Here is an 8,210-nt window from a genome sequence, read left to right as displayed (position 1 = left end):
TAAACATTCTTTTATAATTGTGGCATAGTTTCGTGGGAACTCATGGGAGTTCAATTCTCTGCTAAGGCAAATGACTGGGTGCTCTTCACCATTCCAAACCTGTGACAACACTGCTCCCAATCCTACATCTGATGCATCAGTCTGCACTACAAAGTCTTTAGAGTATTCAGGTGAGTATAACATCGGTTGACAACACAAAGCCTTTTTTAAAGATTGAAAAGCTGCTTCTGGAGACCATTTAATCATGACAGACTCCTTCCCTTTTGTCAAGTTAGTCAGGGGAACAGCCTGTGAAGCAAAATGAATCGCCAGTAATAGCCAGTAATTCCTAGAAATGAAAACGTTGTAACAAACCGCTAGAGGTTAGATTCATTAAAGGTATATTTGTGTAATCGGTGATTACCGTATATTAAGTAATAAATGTGTTGAATAGAATCAGGTGTTCAAGTAAAAATAATGGGTGAAAGGAGCTGCGTGTTAACACAGCCTACAAAAGGGTTAAATTGATCGTTAGTTAGTGTTATAAACATCAATAAATAATATCTTAAATTACATTGTATCAAAAAACCTATGAAAGAACCAAAAAACAAAAATCCAAAGGGTAACACGTATGTGAATAATCGTGACAAACTAGGATGATACCGAATATAGAACAAAGTATTCTCCTTTTTTTTTCTTAAGCGCAGCAAGGACACTTATACCATGGCATTGGAAATCAACAGAACCTCCCACACTATGGGAATGGATGGAGGAGGTGTTTTTTTCAACAGAATGGAAGAACTTAGGGCTAGGATACAAGACCGACTCCCTCAGTTTTTAGATACGTGGGATAGTTGGATTCAGTACTGTAAGACGGCTCAAATAGAAGAATTAGCAAGAAAAGAGCCTACTTAAGGTATAGAGTATGAAATATATAAATTAAACGTCAAAAGGCACAAGATCATCCATATTTTTTTTTTCTTTAGATTTTTGTAATATGTTTTGTTTATTGGGGTATTGGGTTAGTTTGTTATGTTGGTATAATGAGATCCTCCCCTTGACAACATAGCATGCATCATTAGAGAATGATGAGTGTATAATAGAAAGGAGAGGAGAGGTCTCTTTTTAAGAAGGTGATGAAATTTACTATAAAAAATTATGAAATGTAAGTGATTGTAAGAACCTCTGGATAATGAATATGTTTTGTATGTTTGTATTGTTTTGTATCTTTTTCATTTAAAAAATGAATAAATATTATAATTATAAAAAAAAGAAAATACCTCTTTATTACAGAGCACAAATGCTTTAGCTTCCTGTTGTTGGGTTTTCGATAAGGTGACTGCTATCCCAACCTCAGGAGCCAAAGAATTAGACTGGGCAAGTAGTGGTCAAGTCTCTGCTACTACGGATTCTCTATCCTTCCAGGCTTTCAAGAGATTCACATGATATACCTGTTCTGGCTTTTGCCTTCCTGGTTGACTGACCCTGTAGTTTACTTCACCCACTTTTTCAATTACCTACATTGCCCTGCCATTTGGCTAGGAATTTACTTTAGACTGTGGGGATCAGTACCAGCACCCTATTACCCAGAGAAAAGGTATGGGTTTGGGCCCCATGATTGTAAATCCTCTGTTGTATCAACTGCGTTGGGCCAAATGTTTCTTTACAATCTGCATCACCTGCGCAATTCTATCTTGCATCTGTGGCACATGCTCAATCTTGCTTCTATGTGTAGAACTCTCACTTTCCCAAGTTTCCTTAGCAATATCCAATAACCCCCCTTGGGTGTCTCCCATACAATAACATCAAATAGCGTATTATGCAATCCCAGTTATTTCCATCTTTTTCCACCAGCTTCCTTAACATCAGTTTTAAGGTATTGTTGAACCTTTCAACCAACCCATCTGTTTGGGGATAATAAACTGTTGTACCTAATTGTGTCACTTTAAATAACTTGCATGGCTCTTTCATAACCCGAGACATAAAGGGGATACCTTGTTCTGTAAGCACTTGGAGGTGTAACAGTAGGGGGTTAGGACAGTCCCAGAGTTTCCAGAATTTTGGAAAATCCCTACCCACAATGGCATCATGTGGCAAGTGGGACACTAACCCCACCTGATGACACAGGCTACCTTTGGAGGTTTAAGTTGCCACAGGATACTCTCTAGTGACCCCATGCATACAAATTACAGCCACTTTTTTATGCCCAGAGACCCCTAATTCTGCTTTTACCAATGTTACAAGTCTACCTGAATCCAGCAACACAACAACATTACTACTAATAATACACATTTTTCATAAATGTTTTTAATTTCTCAAACTAATGTCTGTTCATTCACAACTGGGCAATTTGCTGCAATATGTCCTTCTTGCCGGCAGCAGTATCAAATGATCATTTTAGCTGCATCTTGCGCCCTTGGCTTCCCAGGCTGCTCTCGCCAAACATTAGGAATAGTTCCCCCACCTTCACTCTCTCCACCCTCACCCCCTGGTACTGTCTTACCCGCCGCTGGGGACGATCTGGTTTTAGGGTGGAAAGTCTGTGAGTCCCTGGGAGAGGAGGTCAGGTTTTCTGTGGCTAGGTACCTATTAACCAGATCTACATGCTTGTCTCCAGAGCTTCCAGACTCCACTGATGAGCTTGATGCTGAGCTTCTAGACTCTGCTGCAATTGTTCATTTGCATACCTTTGCTCAATATTCACCTCCTATTGATTGGCGTTTGCCACAGCAAGCTGTCTCAATAACTCTTCCATGCTGCCCTTCAAACCACCTGTTTATAGAGTACCCACATTCTCCACCATATATGAGGGTGTTAGCTCGGCAGCGGGTTTGTGTGACTCCCTGGATGAATTCCCCACACAGTAAGCAGGCACAACAAGCAACAATTCTTCTGGTGAAAACACATGTTCAGTTTATTTACACTATTTACAAACAAAATCAGCAAAACAAAAGAAAACATAAAATAAATCATTGCCTCTTGGTGACTTACTTCACACAGTCTCCCTGACTAGGTGCAACCTTGTGCTGCCCCAATCACCTAAGTCCCTACTGAACAAACTGCCACAAAGGCTGTGTCTCACTACACGAGTTGTTTTTTTCACCACACAGGCTGGTTCAAAGCTCCCCAGTCTACTTAGGCTCAGAAACTGGTTACAGGGTAGAGCAACTTGTTATAGAGGCCCTCATGAGCCAACTTCCTTCAGCTAGGTTTGTTACCTCTACCATTGCAGCACTTCTAGCACTTCCCCTAGTGGAAAATGTCAGTATAGAGCCTGAATCTAGGACACACATATCTGCCATCCTGGATACAAATAGACGATTTTGCCTGCCTACTGTCACATTATATTATTATTATTATTATTATACAGTATTTATATAGCGCCAACAGTTTGCGCAGTGCTTTACAATATAAGGAAGACATTACAATTACAATACAATTCAAGACAAGATGGTAAGGAGGGCCCTGCCCATGGGGGCTTACAATCTTAAAGGGAGGGGGAAGTGATACATGAGGAGGTAGCTGTGTGGGGATGATTTGTTTGAGAAAGTGATAGTTCAGTGGTCAGGTTGAGGCGGGATAGGGTTCCTTGAAGGTGGTCATACTTTGAGACAGGGTTTGAGATATAGCCGGGGGCAGAGTTGTGGATGGCTTTGTAAGTGGTTGTTAATATTTTGAATTTTATCCTTTGGGCTATTGGAAGCCAGTGCAAGGATTGGCAGAGGGGGGTTGCAGACACTGCGCGGTTGGTTAGGTTGATGAGTCTAGCAGCTGCATTCATGATAGACTGAAGGGGGGATATCCTGAGTAGTAGAAGGCCAATGAGGAGGGAGTTGCAATAGTCAAGACAAGATATAACAAGCGAGTGGATGAGTAATTTTGCGGTTTGATTGGTCAGGAAGATTGTTTTTTGGAGATAAAGGTATGTGAAGGTATTTTGGAGATGTTACGAAGGTGAAGGCGGCAGGATTTGGATAGTGATGGGATGTGGGGAAGAAAGGTGAGGTCTGAGTCAAGGATGACACCTAGGGTCTTGGCATGGGGGAGGGCTGGATAGTTGTGTTAACAATCTCAAGGGAAAAGTTGGGGTAAGGTGCACGGGCAGGAGGAAATATCATGAGCTCAGTTTTTGAAAGGTTGAGTTTTAAGAAGTGTTGCGACATCCAGACTGATATGTCAGGTAGTAGATTAGTGACACGCAAAGACACTGAGGGGGTGAATTGTGGAGTAGAAAGATAGATTTGAGTGTCATCGGCATAGAGAGGGTATTGGTAGCCATCTGAGGTTATTAACTGACCAAGGGAGGAAGTGTAGATAGAGAAGAGAAGGAGTCCAAGGACAGTGCCTTGAGCACCCCTACAGAAAGAGAAAGAGGAGGAGTTAGATTTGTAGGTGAAGCTAAAAGAGTGCTTAGATAGGTAGGAGGAGAACCATGAGAGAGCAGAGTCTTGTAGGCCAAGCAAGTGGAATTTTAAGGAGCAGGTGGTCAACAATGTCAAAAGCAGCAGAAAGGTCTAATAGCAAGAGTAAGGAGTAGTGGCCATTGTTTTTATCTGTTAGTAAGTCATTAGTGAGTTTTAGGTGGGCGGTTTCAGTGGAGTGTAGTGGGCGAAAGCCGGACTGTAAGGTATTGAAAAGGTTGTTATCAGCGAGGTGGCGGCTCAGGCGGCTGTAGATAAGGCGTTCTAGGAGTTTGGAAGTGAATGGGAGTAAGAAGATTGGTCTGAGATTGTTGAGGTCAGTAGGGTCCATTGAGGGTTTATTGGGTGACCAGGGCATGCTTTAGAGGGGAGGGAAAGATGCCGGTAGAGAGTGAGAGATTGAAAATGTGAGTAAGAGAGTGTAGGATAGCGCAAGAAGGTGACCGAAGTAGTGGTGAGAGAACAGGGTCCAGGGGGCAAGTGGTGAGGTGGGTGTCAGAGAGAAGCTTTGTAACCTCCTCTGCGGTGACAGGGTCAAAAGAGGAACGTAACAAGTGTGATGGTACATGAATAGGGGAAGGTGACTGCAAAGTGGCGATCTGATCCCGAATTGTATATTCTGTATTATTTATATTATTATATATTATTTTTATGAGAAAATTGTACATAATCAAGATTAAGCTTGACACATTCTTTCATGTAGCCTTATAGCACAGAGAAGATGTAATTTTCAAAAATTCTACAGTAGAGCACTTACAAATCTTATGGAATCATGTGATTGTAATTCACAAGTGTTTCCACAAGGTAGAGCCCAGACACTGTATTTTGCATACATGATATGACCTGCTTTACTATCCTAGGCATCGATGGTTAATGAACTCTGTTATCAGAGACATAGCTTGAGGCACGGCATATACTTAAAGCTTAACTCTGGGCACAAAAACTTTCAATTAAATATACTGTATTCCTTAAAGTGTATCTAAACTCAAAAGCAAAAATGTAATATATTGCAGTTTACCAATCCCTAAATGTGGTGGCTGCATTTGTTTTATTTTTATTTCCTTTATTTTTACCTTGTGATCCGGCCAGTAAGTCTGCAACGGCCAGTAACAGTCAAACTATCCAAAAAAAGCGGCAGGTACAGGGTTGAGAAAAACCATTTAACACTGACAGGGATACATACAATGGCCAGCTTTTATTCATTTATGTAACACCTTTATATCAAAAAGAGAAAAAAAAAACCTGTTGTGATAACTGCAAACTTTTCTTAACCCTTGCAGTGGGGCTACCCCTGCACTTCAAGGGTTAAATGTTCGACGAAAAGTTTTGCCTTGAGTTCTTCTTTAAAAAGTGTTAGCTGGAGTTAAAATTTATTTGCTAGTCAAGTCCACTTGAATGTGCTAGTGCATCTACACAGGTTGACAATGCTGCTGTCCAAGAGTGACTCCAATGCTCCTGCATAGAATGTTGTCACTCTAAGACAGGAATAGGCCGGATCACTAAGTGAAAATAAAGGAAAAAAACCCTAAAAAAAAAAGACCACTAATATAACCACCATTTTTAAGGATTAGTCATTTGCAATATATTACATTTTTGTTTTGGGTTTAGAAATGTGTTGATAGCCACAAAAGATATAAATTCACTTTGTGTATCAGTGAGATCATCAATGTACTGTACATAGCCTTTGCAAGAGTAGAACTGTGGGAGGAGACAGGCAAACTCCACCCACTACAGGCTGCCTGCAGAAAATTGTGGAGGGAGGGTGGAGCGGGGACTGGGTGGTCGGATACACGACTGGTCACCGTGCAGAAGGATAGAGAGCCGCAATGACTAGCCTTTATTATAGGAAGCCCCTGCATACATGTAAAGTGCAGAAGGTGTTTGTTTGTTTTTTTGGATTACTGCACAGATCTGGAAGAAATACACAAAATAAAACAAGTTTCAAGTAAAAATATATATGGTTCTTATAGTTAGACAATATTTGCTTAGTGTGGTGTATAGATTTAGGTGCTAATTAATTTGAGTGCACACGGGACAGGCCCTGTTCTTCTATATGGTGAAAGACGGTTGCCATGCATGCGAAGCACAGGTTCATAAACCTTTGACTGCAAGGAAGTGTGTTCTAATGTCTGTTCTTGTGTTTTGCAGTGTGCATGACAACTTCCATTCACTTTAGTGGGAAATGTGGGCCATCCTGACATGCATCAGTCATCAAACTGAATTCTGATAATGCGATTTAACACCAGAATGCTCAAGAATTCCAAGCACTAACACAAATAAGTGGCATACAACATAAAGAATATGAGGGGAATTTATCAAAACTGGAGCAGACAAAATCTGGAGCAGCTGCGCATAGCAACCAATCAGCTCCTCTTTTACATTTTCAAATCTTTTTAGTTTTTTGGGATTGGGGTCCAAAAGTCAACTCGTTTCGGGATTTGGATTCGGAAGAAATGCGTTAGCGGTAGTCTGTACGAAATTTTGTTTGTTGGACAAAATTTCGTTGCAGCAAAATGACATTAGAGAAAAAAAAATATATTTTTTTTTACAGTCTGCTCCACCACCCCCCCCAAGTTAAAACAAAAAAAAGTGCGTGCGGTTCCCCCCAAAATCCTCATTCAAGTTATCATGCCTAGACTATAATACACATAGTCCACGATGACAATACCACCGCCTTTGTCAGCAGGTTGGTATTGTCATCATGGACTATGTGAATTATAGTCTAGGCATGAGAACACTGTTGTCAGACTCAACAAGTTACGAGCCTACGACGCATGATAAAATGCGTCTAAATAAAAGTGGACTAAGATCCATAAACCAGGTTGGCCTGTTGAATGGGTGGATTAATGACTCAGCTGCTGAGTTTCTTATGAATGACTACGCACATACACCAGTGCTTTGCGGACTGCTTAAAATTCACAAGGGTACCTACCCATTGACATTTCGGCCGATAGTATCGGTTACGGGGTCCATTACGCAACCATTGGCCCAATACATTGATCATTTCTTACAACCATTGATAAGCAAACTTCCTGCCTTTATCAAGGATACAGGAGATTTCCTACAGAGACTGCAAACACACAAGACGATTGATGACAATTGGAAACTTGTCACAATGGACATTTCGTCCTATACGTGCATTCCCAATGACGCAGGTCTTAAAACAGTAGAATATTTTCTGGTAAAGGACGGGCAACATGATGTTCCAACTGCCTTTATTGTGGACTGTTTAGAGTTTGTATTAATGAATAATGTGTTCACCTTTGAAAATAAGGCATACAAACAAGTGCATGGGACTGCAATGGGGAGCCCAGTGGCGCCCTCATTTGCTAACCTATTTATTCGGTATTTAGAGGAATGTTTTGTGCACACATCACCTTTTTTCCTTAATCATGTTATCGATTGGGTCAGATTTGTTGATTATATTTTTGTGAAATGGGATGGTAGTCTTGCCTTTGATGAATTTGTAAGCTTTTTGAATGGTTTATTCTCTGGGATTATTTTTAATCCTACTATCTCCAGTAACGAGATTTCATTGCTTGACGTTAGCATTGTAATTAACAATAATCGAGTCAGCACATCAGTCTATTCAAAACCTACTGATAGAAACACACTACTGCACTATGAGAGTGCGCATCCTCTTCATCTTAGGGACAATCTGCCCATTCGCGTTATGCGGATCCGCTCTGATTCAGATACCCGTACACAACAGTTAAGACAAATGCACAGACGTTTCATTGAGAGCGCTTATCCTGACAGTATAACTGACTCAGTTTTGGCGAAGGCGACAGAAAAATGCTCAGGTATCCA

Source organism: Nanorana parkeri, unplaced genomic scaffold (genome assembly GCF_000935625.1).
Source record: "Nanorana parkeri isolate BGI_ZX_2015 unplaced genomic scaffold, ASM93562v1 scaffold704, whole genome shotgun sequence".
NCBI lineage: Eukaryota > Metazoa > Chordata > Amphibia > Anura > Dicroglossidae > Nanorana > Nanorana parkeri.
The sequence above is the reverse complement of the archived record's forward strand: the minus strand, read 5'-3'. Positions refer to the sequence as shown.